The sequence below is a fragment of the Macaca mulatta genome, chromosome 3 (genome assembly GCF_049350105.2).
Source record: "Macaca mulatta isolate MMU2019108-1 chromosome 3, T2T-MMU8v2.0, whole genome shotgun sequence".
Lineage (NCBI taxonomy): Eukaryota > Metazoa > Chordata > Mammalia > Primates > Cercopithecidae > Macaca > Macaca mulatta.
The window spans coordinates 138,853,065-138,877,828 of NC_133408.1; the positions used below are offsets into that span (position 1 = coordinate 138,853,065).

Below are 24,764 nucleotides of genomic sequence, written 5' to 3' on the forward strand. Positions count from 1 at the left end.
CAGAGAAAGTTAAGAAGAGCCAGCAATCTGATCCACCTGTGCTGGAAGAGTGCTAACACTGGAGTTTTCAATGATGTGGGCAAACCTGTCCTCCTATTGATTCAGCTAATTTAGGTTTGTGAGAGGAAAATAAATCTTGGGACCCCAAAATCACTAAGCTAAAAGGAAAAGTCAATCTAGGAACTGCTTAGGGCAAACCTGCCTTGCATTCTATTCAAAGTCACTCCTCTGCTCACCGAGATAAAAGCATAGCTGATTGCCTTCTTTGGAGAAGCTAATCGGAAACTCAAAAGAGTGCAACCATTTGTCTCTTATCTACCTATGACCTGGGACCCCCTCTCCACTTTGAGTTCTCCTGTGTTTGCATTGTGTTGTCCCACCTTTCCAGACTGAACCAGTGTTCATCTTACATATGTTGATTGATGTCTCAGGTCTCCCTGAAATGCATAAAACCAAACTGTGCTCTGACCACTGTCGGCACATGTCGTCAGGACCTCCTCAGGCTGTGTCATGGGCGTGTGTCCTCAACCTTGGCAAAATAAACTTTCTAAATTAACTGGGATCTGTCCCAGGTATTTGGGGTTCGCAGGTTGAAAACACCCAAACTGATACCTTGTGATTCTATTTAAAACATAGGCATTAGATTACAGGTATTTTTAATAAACTAAAACACTTAAACTTCTAGCTCATAAGTGCAGTCAAGAAACATGGCTTAACCAGTAGGTCTCTTAAAGGAGGAGAAAAAAGATGTTTCTGCAACATGGTTTTCTACACTCTATGTAACAAATATAGATATTAATATAACATGAAGCACATATAACATACCATGTGACTATATTTTACTCATTTATACAGCTTTAGAATATTTTAGTGTTCCACTTATACAAAGGATTCCAAAATAGCTCAGTTCATCATTTGTTCATTCATAAGTAGCAAGAGAGTAGGTCACAATGAAACTCCCTATAACATTATTACCACGGATCATGCTGGTAGTGTTTAGCATAATATCCCAGAGTTTTAAATAGTGCCTGATACATAATAGGTGCTCAAATGTTTTTTTAATTGATTCTGAATAAACTATAACTCTAGGTATCACAGCATAGATTTTTAAAAGGCATGCATGTATATGTTAAATACCTTTGTAGGAGAAGAGGTACTTTTATTTATCCTAGTATCTGATCAAGTTTAAATGCACTGATGATTTTCTAGATGTGCATTTCTTATGTGTAATAGACACCACGCATGTAATGGAATAAAGAACAGATGTACTCTTTTCCAAGCAAAAATCTCAATGTAGTAAACAGGTAAATAGATTATTTCACATTAGAAAATATTCTTATGAAGGGCTTTAATTCTTCCCTTTCACAGGTATTTATAAACTATAATACAAGAATGAATGACGTACTTCTACACAATGATCTTTTCCCAAATATTTTAAATGATGCAATGTACCAGTTGTGTTTTTGTATCCATTGGCAGAAACAGACATATTGATTAAAGTTTTGCAAAATTCATTAAAATAATTCAGTCACACCAAAAAGCATGATTAAACATCAAATGTGTACCATTAAATAGTTGTATTGTTTTGCTTTTGCCTATTGAAAATCCTTTCCAAGTCTTCTGAATATTTGTACTCTACCACCGAATTTTTTTACCTGCCAAACTACTATCTCCTTAAAGGCTAACACACATGATCCCTTGATAAGAGTTTGGTTCCTTTGGGTTGTTGAGTGTTCTGGACTGCTCATTTATTCTGTTAGAGAGTAGTGGGTCTGTAGTTCAATTTAAAAAAAGCCCCTCTGTTAAGGGAGGAGTTCAATATGATGTGCTAACTGGAGGCTTAAACAAGGACCCCTGGGAATTGGGTTTTCTGTTCCAATGAGAATTAATTCCAATAAAATAATCTAAGTTCTGTCTTTGTACCTGTCGCCATCTGTGAGATGAGACATATCATCCACTGGGGCATAGCCTAGTTGTACTGATGTACTACAGGATTCAAAAATAATTTCATCATTTGCAGAATTACATGGCAATAGATAAAATATAAAGAAAAATTTAAAATATAATCAAATGTAGCATTCTCCTGTAAAAACCCGAGTCAGACTGATTCTTTCAATCTCAAGAGAACCTTTAATATGATGAAGTCTTAAATATCAAAACAAAATGCATAAATGTCAAAACCCAGGAGTAAAGGACAGAAAATAGAACCTTGTAATAGTCTGTCTCAGGAGGGAATCCTGGCTCTACTGCTATTGACTGTGATAAAAACAAAAGTTGGAATCAATAGGGAGATAAGATGAATGCAATACTTACATACGAAGAGGTACAGAGAAGACTGTAGTTTATATAGAGAGTAAAACAATAGAACATGTTATTAAAATCTAAAAGCATGACTAAAATCAGAACGGGCAAAATTGTTGTAAATGTACTACAGGGAACAAATACTCAAACAAAGGATGAGAATATGTTCCCTAATGTCTTTCCCATGATTGCAAAAATGTGCTTTTTAAGTAAATTGGTTTTCTAATACATTTGTGTATCAGATTACATGGTATATTATTTAAGACATAAGATTTTAAAAATACATAATACTGTAAAATCTCTTACACTTATATATGAATAAAGAGTTTGTAATGTAAAACAAAATTATTAAATTATACTATATATACATAAATTTATCTATTAATTGAAGTATTAAAGTTAAATTTGCAGAGCATTTTTATTGGCACATAGATAATAGACTGTACTAGTTTTATTTTCTCGTGCTCTTAATATAGTACAAATTACAAATCACATACTGTAGATTTAAGCTAAGGCAACGGCCTGGTAACCGGCAGACAGTATAAATTTGAAATCTAAAAATACATTCAGAATTTAAGCTTCATTTTCATGTAGTTCTAGACCATTATAAATCATAATTTATTATTTTCAAAATTTGATAAATATTTAGCTCAATAGGGTAAATAATATAAATACTAGTATGATAGAAGAACTTATCTGAATATTCTTACCAGCAAAATATGGAGATTTGCCACAATGCCAGCTAAGTTAGTTTTGCAGTCACTGATAAATTGGGTTGCCATAGCAAGCCCATAGTCACTGAGTTTCTAAGCAACCTGAGACTCCACAGACTGCAGATAGTTAGGAGTCCACTGATCTTTCATCATCCCTTAAGGAAAAATATAAAAATTTGTGGTACCAAACTCAATAGCAGATCCCCTGATTACCCAAGAGAGCAGTGATCTCCATGAAATACCCCTCTGTATTGATACTCATTTAATTTATTGAATAATAATATTTGTCCTGGGGAATTATTGGATTATTCACAGTGCTAAGTGGATGAAATTAGTTACAGAAAATGGTCAGTGCCTGGTGTGTATTGGGCGGACAAATATTTGTTGAATCAATGAACAAAATGCGATATATCATCCAACTATTTAGAGACAGTCATTTACATAATACTAGCCTTCATAAATTCCTTGCCTTTTAATATAAACACATATCTGTTTAGTAGCATTACTGTATAGTACATCACTTCAATTTCTTTGTTTCTAATTATTGTAGCATAGGTAATATGGGTAATTGTAAATCAGTAATTCCTTGAGGTCTTCTGTTGAAATATTTAATCGCAGCTTGTCTATAACACTGAATACTTGAGTCACAATACTAGCCATCCAGATGACAAATAGAATTACATAGATCTGAAGTACAAGCAAGGTTATGATTTTTTGAATGAGCATGCAGTAGCATTTTCTTTGTCTGTCTATAAACACCGTCTTCAGTCCCTTATCTTCACACAATGCCCACTGAGGCAAACCATGACCTCTTGTACTCTCTTTCAATACATCAGACTCAGTTTCCAACTGTTTTAGATAATCACAACAAAGTTAAGGCATACAATTTGTTTCTATAGAACAATGTATCACAATACAAGTCCAAATAAAATGTAACCAGTAGAAATAATCATGTGTGACCAGCAAAACAATTACACCTGTAATCTGTCAAATTTTAGCTAGTTCCAGTACTCCCCATTTTTCTATATTTCACAGTATCATTCTGTGTAGCTAATTCTTACCATGGAAAACATGTTAGAAATGGTTTGCAAATTGAAAACTGTCTTTAATGGTTAATTTTTTAAAACACTACTTCATATATCCTATTGGCTGTTGTATCCAAGATTCACTAGCCCAAGCCAATCCAATACAAGGACTAAATTCTCTAACCTGAAAGTAAAATAAATGTTCAAAGTCACCTCTCGAACAAGTCACAGTAGTCACTGTTGACTACTGTAACCATGCCAGGAATGCCAGCAGCAGAGACTGCTTGTGACCTCTCCTTGTCACTGTTAAACATCAAAAGCGGGGGAGGATTCTGCTTGCTCCAACATTGAGAAGTCAACCGCTCTGTCTTACAATATAAGATAATCTAAATTTTTATAATCATATTCATTATAATACATCTTTGGCTAAAAAATGACTATTTATAACTTAACAGTCTTCCTAGGATAGACTAGGAAGTCTATCCTAGTATTGTATTATTGTATTTTTGGTAGAGACAGGAGACAGGATTTTGCCAGGTTTTCCAGGTTGGTCTGAAACTCCTGGCCTCAAAGTGCTGTGATTACCATGCCTGGCAGCATATATGTATTCCTAAGGGTAAAAGATAGCTGCACACGAATTTGCCCTATTAAGATAGTCCTCCACTGTTGTATGCATATAAGCATATGTGTGTTGAAGCGCTTACATTATTTCAAATATTTTTGAATGCCCTCTTACCACTTGTTAACATAATAATTACTGAGAACTCATAGTAAAAGTCATTTGACCCACTCCCTTTACTTTCTTTTAGATACAACTTCTTATCTAAAAGTTAGAAACAGGCTGCCTAAATGCCTACAATACCATAAATTCTACTCCCTGATAGAAGAGAGAGAAATGCAAATATCTATTAAACTGGACAAGAACAAAGCAAAAGTCAGAACAAAGTAGGAAATTTTAAGTATTGCAAAGTGTGAAATCTTACATATTTAGATTAAGTAACTGTACTGTGATTACACAGGCATAATTACCGTTAGAAGTCCGACGAAAGAGCGCAAGGCCAGAAATGTTAATGCACTTTCAAAATGCTAGTTGGGAAGACCAGGGAATTAACACCGAAGACTCTGGTTGTGTTTGCCCCAAGTGCTGGGTCAAATCACTGCTGTATATCAGTCAGTCCCACCTCCTAGTGTCCAAGAATGGCTGTGGAATTTTGATTGACACTCCTGTGAGACAGTGGTATTCCTAAACCAAAGTAAATCCTGCAACCAGTGTTTGTTAACCTCTCCAACTTTGAAAATCAGCGCTCTTCACCCTGGTTCTTTCCTTTAAAAAAAGAAACAATTATTCTGTGACGTCTAAAAGCACACAGGAGCAGTCCCCTCTCCAGGGATATTCCTTCTTTCTCATAGCAATTCCCTTGATTCATTCCATCCTGTGTCTTTGTTAGAGGACTTTACAGTCCTCCTAGGAACCACATAACAACATGTATACTGGTCTGGGAGAAGAAACAAAGCATCAGTGAATATTCCAGTTTGTGGAAAGTTGGGGATGAGGGCAACCTTGGGCAGGGCCCTGCAAGACTAACAAGTTCAGGCTTATAATAGCTGTTTTTTTGCAATATGAAAGAATTAAGCAATATTTGATGGGTACAATGTTATATATGCAACACAAATCAAACAAAAATAAATGCACCCCCAAAATAAGTATTAATTACAGTGTATGCTAAATGAGACCAGAAATCTGGCTTTTTCCCAGAACACTTAAGGCAGTCATTCTCTGAGAATACTGATAACATACATCCTCATACACTCACATACTGAATTAATATTTATCACATGGTCACTGTGTGCTCAGAACTCTGCCACAAAGTGGAAGAAAACATGACCCTTACTGTGAGGATCTCTATAAGGTACTTCAAATACTTTGATACATATTATTGTGTATATATGAGAGTTTGGTACTTTTAGTCTACTTTCATGAAGTGGACAGTTACCCTGGTTGAGAACATTCAGTCTAGAGCTGGTCCTTAGCCTTTAATAGAAGTCCAAAATTTAGTTAATTTTTATCTCTTTAGAACAGAAGATTGGCATAATAAATACTAACAGTGAGATTTTCAATAGAGAAATTAATGATTTATGAACTGGCTAGAATATTACTAGTTAAGTCTCTACTTTTACTAACAGAGTAAAAAAAAAACTACCAAGGACTGTTGTCTAAAGTTTAGGTCAGAGATTGCCTGTTGTCTAGCTATAGATTTTAGAGCATTCTTGGTTTTTGAAGTTACCAGTATTTACCAAGACAACTCAATAGTGCTGTCTAAATTGGCCTAGGTAATTAAGCGTTGCTAGGTAGTTTCAAGGAGTTCACATTCTAGAGATGCAGCTTATACACAGAGGACAATTCTTTATGTAAATGCATGGGTAGAAGACCACAAAGTCTCCAGCACTAATAGGAAATGCACATTTGTTCAGATATAAATAGCTGTGACTCACAGTTTAAGGAACTTTCCCCTACTTCTGTGTAGAATACATTTCTTGTCTTTCCTTTCTTATTTTCTCACCGCAGATATCTAGATATCTAGTCCTGATCATTTAACAAATGAGGGTTCAGAGACCCCCAGAGTTACAAACACTTGTTCTAATCATCCTAATGATTATTTTAAAAAATGTAACTAGAATATTGCTTTGTTTCACTCCTTTTTCTATTTCCACTTGTTATCTCTTTTTAACATCTTTCTCCAAGTTCTTCTGTAATGTTTGATACAGTAATTGCTTTAATTTTTGGTGTATGCCATTCTTCTTCTTTGTTCTCCTTCAGCAATGCTAGTGATGTAGGATTTTTCTTCTTGGTCACTTTGCAAGCTGGGGACCCTCTGCCAGCCATGCCCCACCTGGGCCTTTCTTGGCCACACTGGCGTGTCTCAGCTTATACCAGCATTCATCATTTCCTGAGCTCTTATCTCATGCCCAAGAAGAATGAGGATATGGTGAATATTGGACGGTGAGGAGGACAGAGAATAATTTTATTGAGTGATGTAACAGGTTTCAGCAGAGAGGAGATGCAAGGGTGGTCCCCCTACCTGAAGGTGGGAAAGTCCCCCATGTGACTGGGTCTGGGGCCTTTTATGGACTCCAAATGGGGAGTGTGTGCTGATTGTGAAAAAGATTAAAGCAAAGACACCACTCAAAGGTGGGCATGACAGTGTAGAAAAACCAATTTGGAAAGGGAAGGTATTTGTAAAATAGGTGAAGGGTGGAGATCAATCAGAGGAAAGCACGCCAAACAGGAAGAAAAGTTCTCAATCTAGTCTGAGGATTTAACTTGTAGTGTGGCTTTCAGACTTTAAACTGTCTTCAGCTGGAGGTGGGATTTCAGCGGGGACCTGCCGCTATCTGCCTAGGCATTTGGCTGTCTCTTGCCACTCTCACTAGTTAACTTAATATTAAGCTCCTGGATAACCGGAATAATGTATACCTCTTTTTCATTTCCATACACTGTTACTAGTGCCCTGTTACTAGTATTAAGTTAATTTTTAAAATTATTTTGATTCTCTAGTGTTCTTTGGATTTTTTAAAATGACCTTTAAATTATTTAAATTATGAAACATAATACCTTATTTTTGTTCTAATACATTTATTTATTTCTTCCCTCACATGTGAGACAACTTGAAAAATTCTATCAAAGGATACGGAAGGGGACAAATATTTATTCAGCTATTAGCATGAGTCAGCTATCATGTTAAAGGCTTCCATGTACTATTTGTCCCAAAGCATTCTATAAATTATTGCTAGTCACATGTTTACAGATGAGATAACACAAGAAAATTTTAGGAAAATTAGATCAATGTAAACATGCCCAGAATATGGGGATCCTCTGTAGATATTGGAAGTTTGGTTTCAGACTGCTGTAATAAAGTGAATATCACAATAAACTTGAGTCACACAAATTTTATTTCCCACTGCATAAAAAAGTATGGTTACCCTATACTGTAGTCTATTAAGTGTGCCATACCATTAAAAAAATGTACATCCTTTAATTTTAAAATACCTATTGCTAAAAAAAAAAAATGCTAACAATTATAATAATCTTTTTGCTGGTAGAGAATCTTGCCTGGATATTGATGGCTACTGACTGATCCAGGTGGCGGTTGCTGAAGGTCAGGGTTGCTGTGGCAATTTCTTAAAATGAGACATTCAAGTTTGCCGCATCACTTGGAAAAATCATTTGACTTTCCTATAGCATGCGATGCTGTTTTGATAGCATTATACCCAAAGTAGAACTTCTTTTAAAACTGGAACAATCCTCTCAAACCCTGCCACTGCTTCATCAACCAACTTTATGTAATATTCTATATTCTTTGTTGTCATGTGTGGTGTTATGATATATATTGGTTTTTGTCCACCTTTTGTGGTTCGTAATTCCCATAGCCCTAGTTACAGACTTTTTGTTATCAAGTATATCAGGCCTCAGAAAGCAGAATCTCCCTCCAGCCCTCCTTTCACTTGCCCCAAGGCAGGACACTAATCTTTCCCCTCCCTTCTGATTGTTAGTCTCAAGACTCCCCAGAGAGGGTCTCACTCTATATCCTGGGGGAAGGAATGCTGAAGTCAGGAAGCTTCCATAAAAACTCAAGAGGACTGGGTTTGATGAACTTCTGAATAGCTAAATGCTTGAAGGTTCCTAGGAGGTGGCATGCCAGGAAGGGCATGGAAGCTCCGCATACCTTCCCCCATACCTTGCCCGATCCATCTCTTCATTTGTAAGCTCCACACACCTTCCCCCATACCTTGCCCCATCCATCTCTTCATTTGTATCCTTTATAATAAACCGGTAAACATAAATGTTTCCCTGACTTCTGTGAGCTGCTTCAAGCAAATTAATCAAACCCAAAGAGAGGGTAATGAGAACCCCAGTTCGAAGCTGGTTGGTATTCCTGGAGGCTTGGATTGTGACTAGTGTTGAAAGAAGGGGGCAGTCTTGGGGACGAAGCTGCCAACCTGTAGGATGTAAATATTTCCATGTAGGTAGTACCGGAACTGAGTTGGAGGACATCCAACTGGTGTTCGCTGCTTGGTGTGTGTGGAAAACCCCCACACTTTTGTGATGATTGCTGTGGCATGAGGCAGAGGAAAAACATGGTTTAGAGAGTTTTTCCCTACACATCATGTCAACAGTGTTCATAGCATCTTCACCGGAGATTTCATCTTAAAAACAAAACAAAACAAAACAAAAAACAAAACCCAAAACAAAACGTTTTCTTTACTCAATTAAAAAAGCAACTTCTCCTTCACTGAAGTTTTATCATGAGATTCCACCAATGCAGTTACATCTTCAGGCTTCACTTCTAATTCTAGTTTTCTTGCTATTTTCACCACATCTATAGTTGTTTCCTTCTCTGAAGTCTTGTAACCCTCAGTCATCCATGATGGTTGCAATCAACTTCTTCCAAACTCCTATTGACGTTGATATTTCAACCTTTCCTATGAATCACAAATACTATCAATGGCATCTGGAATGGTGAATTACTTTCAATTGGTTTTCAATTTACTTTGTCCAGATCCATCATATGAATTACTATCCATGGAAATTATAGTTTTTTTTTTTTTTTCTGTTTTGAGACAGAGTCTTACTCTATCACCCAGGCTGGAGTGCAGTGGTGCAAAATTGGCTTACTGCAACCTCTGCCATCTGAGTTCAAGCAATTCTCCTGCCTCAGCCTCTTGAGTAGCTGGAACTACAGGTGTGTACCACCATGCCCAGCTAATTTTTGTGTTTTTAGTAGAGACAGAGTTTCATAATGTTGGCCAGGCTAGTCTTAAACTCCTGACCTCAAGTGACTGCCAGCCTCCTAGTTCTTAAGTAATAAGTCTTGAAAGTCAAATGACTCTGATCTCTGGGCTACAAAACAGATCTTGTGTTAGCAGGCATGAAAACAACATTAATCTCATTGGACATACCCATAAAAGCTCTCAGATGACCAGCTGCATTGTTAATCATCAGTTGTATTTTGAAATAAATCATTTTATTCTGAGCAGTAGGTCTCTACAGTGGGCTCAAATTATTCAGTAAACTATGCTATAAACAGATGTGCCAGCATCCAGCCTTTGTTGTTCCATTAATAGAGCTCAAGCAGAGTAGACTTAGAATCATTCTGAAGGGCCCTAAGATTTTTATAATGGTTGTAAGCATCGATTTCAACTTAAAGTCACCAGCTACATTAGCCCCTAACTGGAGAGTTAGCCTGTCATTTGAAGGTTTGAAACCAGGCATTGACTTCTCCTCTCCAGCTATGGAAGTCCTAAATGGCACCTTTTTCCAATGGAAGGCTGTTTTGTCTACATTGAAAATCTGTTGTTTAGTGTAGCCACCTTCACTAATGATCTTAGCCAGATCTTCCAGATAACTTGCTGCAGCTTCTTCACTTGATGTTTTATCTTGCACTTTTATGTTATGGAGATAGCTTCTTTCCTTAAACCTCATGAACCAACCTCTGTGAGCTTCACACTTTTCTTCTGCAGCTTCCTCATCTCTTTTACTTTCATAGAATGAAAGTGAGTAAAGACCTTCCTCTCGATTGGGCTCTGTCTTACAGGAATATTGTAGGTGGTTTAATCCATCCAGACCACTCAAACTTTCTATCAGCAATAAGGCAGTTTCACTTTCTTACCACTTGTGTGTTCACTGGGGTAGCACTTTTAATTTCCTTCAAGAACTTTTTCTTTGCATTCGCAACTTAGCTAACTGTTTGGTGTCAGAGGCCTAGTTTTCAGCCTATCTTAGCTTTCAATATGCCTTCCTCACTAAGTTTAATTATTTCTAGTTTTTTATTCAAAGTAAGAGATGTGTGACACTTCCTTTCACTTGAACATTACAGGCCATTGTAGGGTTATAAATTGACCTAGTTTCAATCTGGTCATGTCTCAGGGACTAGGGTGGCTCCAGGAGAGGTAATGAGAAAGGGGAACAGTGTAGCAGTCAGAACACATACAATATTATGTTTGCTGTCTGCCATGGTACAGTTTGTGGTGTCCCAAAACAATAGTAACATAAAAAATTACTGATGACAAATCACCATAACAGATATAATATCAAAAAAGTTTGAAATACTGCAGAAATGACCAAAATGTGACACAGAGACATGAACTGAGCTCACACAGATGAAAAAAATGACACCAATAGACTTGCTCAAAGCCAGGTTTCCATAAACCTTCAATTTGTAAAATAGTAATAACTGCAAAGCACAACAAAATGAGGTATGCCCGTAGTATGCAGTAGGTGACCTTGAGGTTATGCATCCAGTTGGCTGGTGATATCAAAGATTAGTAGGAAAACATAAGGATATGATGTAGTTTGAATAGCTGTCCCCTCTGAACCCTTGTTGGAATTTGATCCCCAATGTCAGAGGTGTGGCCAAATGGGAGGTCTCTGGGTCATGGGAATGGATCCGTCATGAATGGCTTGGTGATGTCCTCCTGGTAATGAATGAGTCCTTACTCTATTATTAAATAGTTCCCATGGGATCCGATTGTTAAAAAGAGTCTGGCACCTTCCTTCCCTCTCTCTGCATGTAATGTCTGCTCTCCTTTCCCTGCTGTCATGGGTGGAAGCTTCCTGAAGCTGCTATCAGAAGCAGATGCTGGTGCCATGTTTCTTGTACAGCCTGCAGAACCATGAGTTACAAATAAACCTCGTTTCTTTAAAAATTACCCAGCCGCAGGTATTTCCTTATAGGAACATAAAACAGACTAAGGCAGAATGCATGGTAAAGGACAGGCATTTTCTGGTTCATGTCTAAATCCTTGCCTTTTGTCAACATAAATCTCTCAACAGATGCATTTATCTATGCAACTTTGACGTTTTAAAATTATTTTTGTTATTTCCATATACAGATTTCAGTTAAAACATTTATTCACATAGTCATTTATTTTAATAAAGTAATTATTCTTGAAACCAGATATTTCTGGGTCCAGAGAATTTAAAAATAAATAAAATCAATAACACCCTAGCTTAATGGTAATAAGCTTACACTGAAATTCAGAAAATTATAAACTAGCACAATAGGTACTATCATGGAAAGTTTATAGCACAATCTACAAAGCGAGAAGGTTTTAGGAGAGATGGCAAGCTCCATAAAGAAAATGATATTCCAGTCCCTTTCTCAAACAAGAATCAGAGATCAGTTACCATCTATTGGTCAATGCAGAGGAGGGATAAAAGCAGAGGATATTTCCCCATCCATAGAAAGATTTGGAATTTTTACCAGAGGCCAGGGACTTCGAGAATGAAAACATAAAAAAGATATCGTGGTTACTTCAAAATAAGTAAGTCATTTCAAATTAATTGAGCATCTGCTATGTTCAGGCATTATTAGGGAAAAGGTGTAATTTTCATCTTCCAATTCAAAAGCAATTAGTTTTAAACTGCTAAAAGTTCTATGTTGACTTATATGAAGAAGCACTAATAGAGACTAAAAATTCTGCTTCAGAGCACAAAAACTGTACATAATGCTATAAAGTGAAGAACTTACTGGATGTATTTTATAACCATCTTTATTATTTGGTAACTTTAGAGCTGACTTATATAAACATATCCAAGTTTACTTTGAAAATAATGAATGCAAAGTTAAAGGTCTATATATAAGTTTGAAAGCATTTTAATGATTTTTAAATCTAAAACTATTCAAGCTTAAAATATTAGGAAGTATTTATGGCAGTTATGAATTTCTTTGCTCTTTTGTTATGTAAACATTACAAAGACTTTTAATATATCCAATGCCTCTTACTATGGATAAATGCATATCATCTTACTGTGAATGTTAGGGGTAAGAAAAATCAAATACTTATATTCAGGCCTGAGAACATGAGAAACCCGAGATGGTGTAAATAACAGTTCACAATAAAATAGAAAGTAACACATTCTTAAAGGAATTAAATACAGAATAGTTTTTTCCATTTGAAAGCAAAGATGAAATATTTTAAATAAAATTTTCTTTTTCACCCTAAAACATTCTCTTACACTAATGGCTAATGCTGAGAGTGTTTACTGCAGAGCAGACAGTGCTTACCACAAACCATATCCTATTCTGAAAACACAGGACGATCTAAATTGATCTTCAGAATACTCTTTAAGTGTCACTATTTTCACAGTATTACAAATGGCAAAAATGATGCTCTGTAAGGTTAGCTAAATTGCCCAAGGTCAAACAGTGCTGAGCTAAGAGTTAAATGCTGGCTGCTACATTCAGACCCTGAATGCAGGGTCTAAATATATATATCACACTGTAATCTATTACTATCCATATGAAACAATGTAAAAAACCAAAGCATTTATGAAATTTATAAAAATTTTAACAATATTCATGAAAGAATATGTATTATGCACGACAGAAAATGGTAATAATCTTTACATAAATGGAATAAAATTCTGTCCTAAACTAAGTAATTTTTGCAATGAATTTAGGCGTGACCAACTTTTGGTACTTCAATGTCTTATCAGTTTCACCTTTCTCTAATGACAATGCACTAGAAGACCGCAGCACAGATATAATTGAAAAGAATGTCATAGCCAAGTGAGAAACAGAAACTTCAGCATCCAATGTATATTTGAAGAGTTTGTTTTTCTCACAGCAATTTTTTTTCTTTTTTTTGAGTGGAGTCTCGCTCTGTTGCTCAGACTGGAGTGCACCAGCACAATCTCTGCTCACTGGAACCTTTGCCTTACGGGTTTAAGCAATTCTCTTACTTCAGTCTCCCAAGTAGCTGGGACTACAGGCACCTGCCACCATGCCAAGCTATTTTTTTTTTAAATTAGAGATGCGGTTTTGCCCTGTTGGATAGTCTGGTTTCGAACTCCTAAGCTCAGATGATCCACCTACCTCAACCTCCCAAAGTGCTGGGATTATAGGCGTGAGCCACCATGCCTGGCCCTTCACAGCAATTTTACTTTTTAAAAATTATTTGGAGGATACATATATTTTATTTTTAATTTTTTTTAACTTTTAAGTTCAGGGGTACACATGCAGGTATGTTACATAGGCAAACTGTGTCATGGAGGTTTGTTGTACAGATTATTTCGTCACCCAGGTATTAAGCCTAGTACGCATTAGTGATTTTTCCTGATTCTCTCCCTCCACTGTCCACCCTCTGAAAGGCCCCACTGTGTGTTGTTCCCCTGTGTGTGAGGACACATATATTTTAATTTTCAAAAATTGAACTCATGTAAATTAGAATAGGACGTACTGTGACAGAAGTTACTTCCACTCTTTCCACCTCATCTCTCCTCACTGAGCTCTGATTTTGTATTACATATTTCATGTCTATGTGATTATGAAGCCTCTCCTAAGCTACACAGGTTGAATATTGATTAGTCTAAGCCACATTCTGCTTGATAATGAGATGTATACCAAGTAGCGTGATAATGAGATGTATACCAAGTATCTAACAAAATGCTGACACTGAGGCATAAAAACAAGTCAGCTACAGAGCTGCAGTGATCGTTTTCTGTTTTAAAAGACTGAAAGAAGACAGAAATTTGTTTCTTACTGCTGTTAGGCATTGTTATATAAAGACATGATCCTTCCAACTGCTGTAGTCACTTTGTACTTTTAAGATAACAGTAAGAAAAACCAACCTAAAGCGCTACGAATTAATTAATATCAGTGAGCCTAAGGATGATTCCAAGCTGGTTAATTCAGTCTATTGACTCCTTATTATATGAACAACAAAAAAAGTCCCTCCGAAACTGCTTTTTTTTGGATTGTTTTGTTACTTGCAGGCAAAATCATCCCAACTGGTCACAACTGTAGACTTAAGAAAACGCTTGAGATTTATTCTCATAGTATTTGTCAAACAATAAATATTAGAAAATAATTATCAGTTTACCAAACGCTAACTTTTCTCCAGAGTAATCACTTTAAAATATTGGACTGTCATACCATCTTGGTAACACAATTATTTGCTCAAAGTGCATATGTGTGTGTGCGCACGCATACACACAAACACACACACACACACACACACGGTCCCCAACTTACAATGATTCAACTTACAATCTTCTAACTTCACAATGATGCAAAAGCAATACACATTCAGTAGAAACCATAATTCAATACTACATTTAATAAATTCCATGATATATTCAACATTTTATTCTAAAATATGCTCTGTATTAGATGATTTTGCCAAAATGTAGGCTAATGTAAGTGTTCTGAGCACATTTAAGATAGGTAGTCTGATCTTTGGTATTCAGTAGGTTAGATGTGTTAAATGCAATTTTACAATGATATTTTCATATTTTTAACTTTAGTAGATTTATTGGGATATTACCTTAACATAAAGTCAAGGAGTATCTATAGAATCAACTCTAAAGAACAAAGAAATACCATAAGATTTCCTATTGCTTAGAAAGATAGAGTTCTTTAAAGGAAGAAAATGATATCTGTTAAGGCTTTAAAAACAAATAAAAATTAAATCAAAATTCAAAATTAAGTCCAAGCTTCTATCCTTCCTAAAAACAGAATTATCCTGACAAAGGAAAAGTGAAATATAAAATTAATCAATCTGAACCAAAAGAAAAGCTATCATGGAAACCAAGAAAGAGTCTTCCATTTGTTTTGGTAAGACTATTAGAGAAAACTCCAAGAGTTTTCATGAAGCTTGCCACCTTAGAATTTTTTGGGAGAAATTACGAAGAGTAAAGAAATAATACGATTCCAGGCTGTGAGTTAAGAGAAAGGAAATGTGCTAAAGAACTAACTTGTTTATTCAAACACGAACTGACCTTTCATCATACTCCAGACTTTGAGCATGACACTGGCATACAAAGATGAATAAAATATGGTCTTGAACAGATTGTGATTTTGTTGATAGGAGATAGATTGCAAAATAACAGAAGGGCTTCAATGGATGAATAGATATTTTCTAATCACAGAAGATGGAAAAAGGGCAATGGAAGCAGAAAGAACAGCATGCATAAATTCAGAGGCAAAAAGGAAGTGATATGCTTGCAAAAGTACAAAAATTGTTTTCAGGGAAGTGGCAAAAAGTGAGGAAGATGGGTGGATACCAGACCTTGAAGCCCCCTGCATGATATTCTAAGGAGCTTGAACTTTATTCTGTAAGCAGAATAGAAGAATTAAGTAATTATAAGTTGGGGGAGTGACGGGATACAAGTTTGTACTTTTAAAAGGTCACATGAAAAGCAATAAATTGGGTTGAGAAATTCAGCTAGATGACTAATAAATGAATGCTGGAAAAACACAAGACCCTGAACTAAACTTGTATTCAGCCTAATGAAGGGAATGTGATCTCATTCTAGGCAAAGTTTGGATTAACAGGGAACGTGCTTGCAGTTTATAGTGGCAGCCATGGCAAAGAGGGCTGTAAAATTGAAAAGCAAGCCCTAAGAGTCATTATCACAAGTGGGAGAAATACTTTTGGTTAGCGTTCATCTTGATGGCATTCTGGAACATAACAGCAGGGGTAGATAGAAGAGAAGTAATGAAAACTGGATATGTCCCTATGCAAGCAGAGGGGGAAAAAAACACTAAAGGTCAAAGGAACAAAGAACTTAGCATTTCTTTTATATTGGCATTAGTTGAAGTGACAAATCCAGTATAAAGCTAACGAGTAGCAGAGCAAATAACAAAGGCACCCACAGTTTTCAACTGATATCAGGAATTATTTAATCCCGCAATTTCCCACTTCACATTACAACTGGTATATTGGAATTGGGGTCAGGAATCCAGATTTGGTTTCCAAGGAAGGGCAGAATCAGGGAAGTACTTCAGTGTCATGGTGGGGAATTTGAGGGAAAAATGGAGCTGTGAAGCAGTAGCAGCAAAGATGAAGACACAGAGGGCTCCTTTGCAAAAAACCCCACAGACTAATGAACAAGAGACATTGATAATTTAATTTTTATTCTGCAGTCAGGAACTGGACTTAAGTAAAGAAGAACCTAATCAGGAAGAAGGAATGAATAAACTAATTGTACGAACCTGCTTTTTAGTGAACATATGTATAGATTCTCTTGTTGGCCACTGGGTGTATAAAATGTAAATACATTATGATGGTCTAAAAATGTATGACAAAGAGTGAAAGAGAACCTATGTCTAAACCCAGTGGAAAACAAGGAGGCTCTCCAAGAAATAATCTGGGTAGTTTTTGCAATTAAAAACAATCACCATTGTTTCTCCACAACACGAATGTGCTCTGCAGAAACAAGGATTCGATGTAAACAAAAAAGAGAATGATGCCCATTTTATTCTGGTAAAACTTATACAAGTAGTTTAAGAATATCTGTGATGTGTTACGAGTTTGTGGAAAAACATCAAGTATAGGAATATTTCAGGTAAGAAAGCTGATTGGCATTAATGCTCTTTTATTTTCATTTCAAATAGATAACTGCTGCTAAGCCGGGCATACAAAATATCCCTTTGACTTTCAGAAAAATAATAAATGTTTATCTGTAACAACTTTTCAGACAGTAATATTAGAGTAGAGACATCCAAAAGCATATTAGCTAATTATATGCATTTGGTTCTGCATAAAATAGATTCCAAAAGTACTATCTTAACTTCCCAAGTAACTAGTAGATATTTTATATTTATTGATAGTATTTACCTTTTATTACTGTTAACAAGGAGTCAACTCGGTTATCAGGATCCTACTCTTTTTTAACTTTTGAACCATTCAAATTTAAGAATCGGCGAGGGGGCTCAAGCCTGTAATCCCAGCACTTTGGGAGGCCGAGACGGGTGGATCACGAGGTCAGGAGATTGAGACCATCCTGGCTAACACGGTGAAACCCCGTCTCTACTAAAAAATACAAAACACTAGCCGGGCGAGGTGGCGGGCGCCTGTAGTCCCAGCTACTCGGGAGGCTGAGGCAGGAGAATGGCGTAAACCCCGGAGGCGGAGCTTGCAGTGAGCTGAGATCCCGCCACTGCACTCCAGCCTGGGCGACAGAGCCAGATTCCATTTCAAAAAAAAAAAAAATCAAAAGTGCTGACTAGACTTAAATAAACCCCATCTCTTAGGCCCATGTCAAGCATCTCTCATCTGTAAAAGATTCATGCCTCTTTGTCCCATTAAAAGTTAAAATTTTTAACTGGGATTTTTACTTCTTAACTACAGTTTCCTGTTCAGTAAATTATTTCTGGCTCACATAAAACAGAGCTACATGTTTTATTCCAAAATAGGAAAGATGAAGCAAGATCTTGTGAAAGGATAGACCTTAAGGAGGAAGTGAAGAATGACATCTTTCTTGGTTTAGATGATATCTTTAAGAGTAACTGAAGGAACAAACTCTACAAAATAGAATCGAAGTAGCTTATTAACAAGATACTATGATAAATACAGCAGAGGTTAAAACACACTATTTCTCTTGTATTGCCTTTATCATATTTTAAGACCGACCCCCACCTCCCAAAAGAATAGAGAAACTTAATTTTACATACGGCACTGAAACTTTGAATTTATCATGCAGCTCATGTTTAAAACGCATATATGTATAATGTAAATAAAGTAGTACGCATATGAATATTACAAATGTCTTAACTATTACATTACCATAAAGAAAAGATGCTTTTTCTTTGTGTGACTTATGGAATCCAGTTAATTTATAGCCTTATCTCTCCTTGTCTCTCTACCACTACTTCCTCTACAGATTTATGAGAAGTTACAAAGTAGATTATTACCATGGGATATTTGTCAATATTTCTACTCATTTTCAATCCATATACTACCTAAATATATGGAATATTATTCAATCACAGACTTGAATCACTTACTAGATTTTTTTTTTTTATTTAAGCAAAGCTTATGAAAGTCTGAATTCTTAAAAAAATGCTTAGTGGATGTAAAGTGTTCTCACCACAAAAATAATAGCTATGTGATATAACACACATGTTAAGTAGCTAGATTGAGTCCATTCCACAATGTTTATACATTTAAGACACAGTGAATACATACAATTATATCTTCAATGTGGAAAATTAAAGAAATAAAAATGACAAAAGAAAGTCTATGGTTGTATAATAGAAAAGTCAGATTATCTCTTCTATTTCAGGTGATATCTGGAATATCTAAATAAAAAGTTGAGTATATGTATTTAACCACATTTGTATAAATTCCACAGAGGTGCATATTTTCAGAAATACGTTGTAAGATAATTCCCAACTGCAGGATTCTACGATCTGATTAGCATGCTATTCATCTATATACTAAGTAGAAAGACCCCTTAATTTCTTCATAAGAGGCTTTGAGTAATTAAAATTTCATTTTGTTGTATTTTATATGTGCCAATGGCATAATTTTTTCATTTATATAACAAATTAGTTTTTATGGTATATGTGCAAAGAAAAGAATCAATTCCCCCAAACAATTTGTGCACATTATCATTTTTATACACAGACTGATCTCTTGGTTTTTCAGGTTGCTAGCATAACAGGAATGATATTTTGTACTAAAGTACTCCATGTATTGAGCATATTATAGAGCTTAAGAAGGACATTTAAAAGAATCTTATTTCAACAGTCAAAAGTAGTAGAAATTGGATTTCAAGGGTGCACATTTAATTACTGAAGTAGCAAAGAACTTTGTAATGTAAAGAGAAAACAGCCCCTCATCCAGGAGCTGGCCTGGTATTATGAGTTAGGTCTTGCTGTTTCTGGACGTAGGTCCAGCACTCACTGCTTGGCCTTGGTGTTTGTTCTGCTGAACACAAACAATTCACAGAACATTTACTTTAGATAACACCATTCTGTGATCATGATGAGTCAAGACAAAATGAGACCCTTTTATGTCTGAACCCAGAATGATTATGAACACTGCCCAAGCCACAGATACTACACATTCCCTTCCCACTTACTATGAGTGACTCTGCTTCTTTATCAATTACAGCTTCAGCTTCAGTCTAGTCTTCCCTTGTCCTAGATAAGATTAAGGCAACCAATCATAAGATTATCCTGCCTCCTGACAACATCCAATTCAGAGTAAACCTCTATTTCCTTCAGTATCACCCCTCAACCCTCCCCAGTCAACAACCAAAGTCCAAATTCTAGAATAGATTTTTCCTAATATCTTCTTACTGGGTCACTGTCAGTTCCCTATGGTACACTTCTCTCTCTTTGCAATGAGTAATGAACTTGTCTCACTACAGGTGTGTTCCTGTTGTTCTTTGGTTAAATAAATGACATTGGCAGTAATAAAGCACCTCAGAAAATTGGCTCCTAACTCCAGTGCTATCAAGGGGCTCTGATGTATATGCTAGCCCGATCTCTCAGAATTTTCAAGATGACTAAAGAGAAACTCAAAGAAGAAAAATTAGAAGATGCTAGAGTAATGAGAAACAGGAGAGATTATTCTGGATGTGCAAAATGACATGGGACAACAATTTTGAGGTTAGAGCTTCTGTGTCATGCATGGCAGAAAGAAGCAGGCGGAGACAAGAAACATGGCCAGGTCAGAATACGGGGGCAGAGCATCCACTGAAAGGCCATGAAACACCCAAGAGCTTTATTATAATTCTGTTCAAGGCAGGGCACAGTGGCTCATGCCTAAAATTCCAGTGGATTGCGGGGTCCAGTGGGGAGGACTGCTTGAGGCCAGGAGTTTGAGACCAGCCTGGGCAACATAGAGACCCTGCCTCTACAAAAAGAAACAACCACAAAAATTAGCTGGGCATGGTGGTGTGTACCTGTAGTACCAGCTTCTTGGGAGGCTGAGGGGGGTAAGATTACTTGAAGCCGGGAGTTTGAGATTACAATGAGCTATGACTGTGCCACTGCACTCCAGCCTGACTGACAGAGCTAGACCCTGTCTCTAAAAAATAAAAAAATCTTTCTGGGTGCCATGGCTCAGGCCTGTAATCTCAGCACTTTAGGAGGCCAAGGCAGTTGGATCACGAGGTCAGGAGAGAGAGACCAGCCTGGCTTACACGGTGAAACCCTGTCTCTACTAAAAATCCAAAAAATTAGCCGGATGTGGTGGCGGGCACCTGTAGTCCCAGCTACTCGGCAGGCTGAGGCAGGAGAATCGCTTGAATCCAGGAGGCAGAGGCTGCAGTGAGCCGAGATCATGCCACTGCACTCCAGCCTGGGTGACAAGAGCAAGATTCTGTCTCAAATAAATAAATAAATAAATAAATAAATAAATATAACTCTTCAAAATCTGTTCAAAAGAAGATAGAGGAAAATTCTAAGTCTGTTTCACTAAAACTTCACTAAAGAAGCCTCAGTGACTACACTGAAGATATACTATTCTTGTATTTATAAAAGATGACATAAAAATAGCATAATATTAGGAAGCTAAATTACCCTCTCAGTAAATGGCTACCAAAATAATTGTAGGTGGATTTTAAATAACTTCCTAGAAGGGATTAAAAATCTTAGGTAGTCTGAGGTGGGACATACAGAGCACAAATATAGATTCAGGGAAACAATAAGGGTAATGATGATGATAATTACAATGACAATATAGTAACAATTTTTAAAAAGGCATTGTGAATACCAAGTTAAACATTTTTTTATCGTTCTCATGCACCAATTTTTGAGAACTACTGTGATAAATCTAGGCTCATTTAATCAGCTGTTAAAAGTGAGCTGTGAGCTTTTGGATAATACTTCTCACTCTTCAGTTTCCAGTATTCACTTGCCAGTCCTTGTTTTCCAAGGAAGGATTTAAACCTAGATCAGACCCAGAGCTTCGCTCACCCCTCACAGTGCACGTCCTTTCCTAATCTTATCTTGCCCTCAACCCTTTGCCTACATAGCAAGCACCTGCTGGGTGATTATACTTGTAACCTGAACCAAATTCTGATCTGGCTCCCCTCACCAACAGATCACAAGCTAGAAGACAGGCAAATACTAACTCAAGCTTTTTGCAACTATTTTTTTCTGACTCTAATGCTGTATTACATCTCGTAACAAGCTCTTGTTGAAATCTTCAGATTACATGTGAAATTATTCTGCTATCACAGTTTGAATCATCAACTTTGTTTTATTTATATATGCTTTTATTCCCCCCAGTTACACTGGCAAATATTTTATTAATCAGTAGCCCTTGCAAGAGTAAACTTAAATATATTCCTACAGTATTTTTAGTTTGGACTTCTGATTGATTGGAGAAAACGTGAGAATCAACAAAACAAAAACCTGACACCCCGCTCAAGTAGCTTTAGCAGGTCTAGGAAGGCAGATTCATAAACAGACACTTCTAACAGGCTGTGATACCTACACTCAGGTGGGGAGAGTGGATGGTGAGGGAGAGAAGGTGTTAAAGGACAGTGGTGGAGGAAGTGGTTCCTTATTCCGCGACTGCATATAAAGATCCGGGTACAGAGTGGGAGAAGGTAGAGTGGATCATAGGCATTTCCCCAAATAGAGATACATAAAAAAACATACAAAATAATAAACATACAACTGGGAAAACAAAATTCAGTAAGACTTCGGTACAGTGTATGAGTTTTGGAAGAACAAGACAAAACACCAGAAAAGTGGCCACAAATGACCACAAACATGATGCCGTAATTTAACACATAATATACCAAACTTTATATTATATGTGTGCCTTGATTACCTGGAATTCATTCTCTTGGGGGTTTATCTTGAAAGCAACACAGGACTACTCAAGGATTTTTAGGGAAGGAGTACATGATAAAATTTGGGTTTAGGAGATGGCCTTGGCATCAGCATGGGGAATGGATTGGAGGGAAGGCCAGAGGAAGCCTATCAAAATAATCTAGAAAGGAAATTATGTAGTTGAACTTAAAAAGTGGCTATGGGGGTGGGGGTAGGAAACGTGGGAAAGATTTCAGAAATATTTAGTGGATATGGAAGATATTTAGAAGGTAGCATGAGTAGCTAAGGCTTGGTGACTAATTAGCTAGGTAGAGAGGAAAAAAGTGTAAGTCTCAGGTTTTACACCTGAGTAACAAGACAAAAGGAGGTACTGGAGGGGAAATACAGGACCAGGTTTAGGGGTGGGGTGGGGTGGGGTTAGTTCTATCAGGGTTTAATATTGGCATTTTCACTAACTGGCTGCAAGATCCTGAGCCAATTTCTAAATCTCTCCAAGTCTGTTTACTCATTTGTAAAATGGAGATAACACTATTTATTTTAAAAGTATTGTAAAACTTAAATAATATTTAACCCTTCTATGGCATTTACAATATGCAAGACACTTTTATGAGTATTTTGTATGCATTAAGTTGCTTATCTTGGACAGTTACCCTATGAGGTAGGTATGCTTATTATCCATGTGTTACAGATAGGGAAGCAGAGGTACAAAGAAGTTTACTAACTTGTCCGAGGTCACAGAGCTGGGGAGTTAGAGATCTAAGTTTCAAACATACGCAGTCTAACAGTAGAGAGTATGCCTCAGGCAATAATTTACTTCTCATTAAATACTAGGCACTTTGCATAATTATTTTTAGAGTGCTTTACAGGTACTACATAGGTAATAAATAGCTATTAAAATTTAACCATTTTATTTTAAAATAATTTGCAGGGGATATGTTATATGCATATATATTATTGAAGGCTGGGATCAATTCAAGCCTAGTAAAAGACACTCACTTGGGGATTATAATTTAATTTTGAACATAAAAATGTACATCTTGAATCAGAACACATTAATAAGGTTATACGGCTCAGACCTGTAATCCCAGCACATTGAGAGGATGAGGCGGGCGGATCACGTCAGGAGATGGAGACCATCCGGGCTAACACAGTGAAACCCCGTCTCTACTGAAAATACAAAAAAGTTAGCTGGGCGTGGCGGCAGGCGCCTATAGTCCCAGCACTTGGGAGGCTGAGGCAGAATCTCTTGAACCTGGGAGAAGGAGGTTGCAGTGAGCCGAAATCGCACCACCACACTCCAGCCTGGGTGACAGAGTGAGACTCCGTCTCAACAACAACAACAACAACAACAACAACAACAACAAAAAGAGTTTAGATACTTTCAACTCAAGAACATAACCTACTGGCATGGAGATATATGGGTCTGAAGTTGAGAAGACTGATTGGAGCCATAAGATGTAGATTGGGGTCTCCTCAACATACAGATTATAGGTGAAGTCATGAAAATTGATATCACTTAGCAAGTGGGGGATGGGGAATGGGAGCCTAGAAAATCTGCAGAAATGGAAACTGAGGAAAGCAATATGGCTAGACAAGGGCATAAAAGGTCACTAACTTCTACAAGCCTCCACGTCCTTACTTGTAAAAAAATCAGTAGGTCTTAGTTTTAGTAGGTCTTCTGTTTGTAGCTTTTGCTATGAAAAAAATGTAAACATTGGGAGAGCAGCTGAAAGTTGACGTCCAGCCCTAAGCCTCAGAAAAAAAGAAAAGGCAAGCTTCATAGCTGTTGCTTTGCCATGGTAAATAATTAAGTGCTTTTCTTTTTCTTCTTTTTTTCAAAAGACCATTCAGATTGTTTCAGTTGCTTTTATTTATTCTACAGGATTTCAGCTTCAGAAACTCTCTTAGTGTTACTATGTACAGAAGTTTTGCATGGGAGAGTTGAGAGAACAAAATGCTACCTTTAATACTCAAGAGGAATATTAATGGGGTGGAGAAGATAATGGGAGGAATTATAGTAAGCTTCCTGTTTGCCTCTTAATAATAGAATTTATTTTTCCCCTTGTTTAATCCTGTATTTCCCAACTTCAGCTGGTAAACCATACAGAATTTTGTTGAATGATTATAACAGGGCTGTAGTACAAGGA

At 36.7% G+C, this 24,764-nt stretch overlaps 1 protein-coding gene across 26 annotated transcripts in view; it reads right to left on the reverse strand.

Moving 5' to 3' along the window:
- CD36 (CD36 molecule (CD36 blood group)) overlaps window positions 1-24,764 on the reverse strand; it is a 77,585-nt gene that overhangs the window by 47,867 nt on the left and 4,954 nt on the right. For 6 of the 26 annotated variants that reach the window (XM_077994439.1, XM_077994416.1, XM_077994429.1 and 3 more), the window contains exon 2: window positions 19,908-19,968. The exons of 10 other annotated variants lie outside the window; for them this stretch is intronic. The gene's annotated coding sequence lies outside the window, so the exon portion shown is untranslated. Of the gene's footprint in view, window positions 1-5,068; window positions 5,561-19,907; window positions 19,969-24,764 lie in introns of those variants that run through there. 10 more of the 26 variants (XM_077994427.1, XM_077994437.1, XM_015134041.3 and 7 more) reach the window with 5 other exon arrangements.